The sequence below is a fragment of the Sceloporus undulatus genome, chromosome 2 (genome assembly GCF_019175285.1).
Source record: "Sceloporus undulatus isolate JIND9_A2432 ecotype Alabama chromosome 2, SceUnd_v1.1, whole genome shotgun sequence".
In the NCBI taxonomy this organism is placed as follows: domain Eukaryota; kingdom Metazoa; phylum Chordata; class Lepidosauria; order Squamata; family Phrynosomatidae; genus Sceloporus; species Sceloporus undulatus.
The window spans coordinates 130,630,527-130,630,783 of NC_056523.1; positions in this window are offsets into that span (position 1 = coordinate 130,630,527).

Genomic DNA, 257 nt, shown 5'->3' on the forward strand with positions numbered 1-257 from the left:
CCAGGGGTAGGCAACCCTTTTGAGCCGGGGGCCGGGTTGCTGTCCCTCAGACAACTGGGGGGGGCCGAAGCCAAAAAATAAATAATTAAATAATTCTTTAAAAAAATTAAATAAATAAATAAACCGGGACAAATGTAGGACAAAATTTTCAAATGGAGGGCACTTTTTAAATAAAAAATGGAGGACATGCGAAAAAATTTGCTGATTTTTAAAAAAATGTTAAGATAAATGCATGTTTCTGAGGCTTCTATAGACAA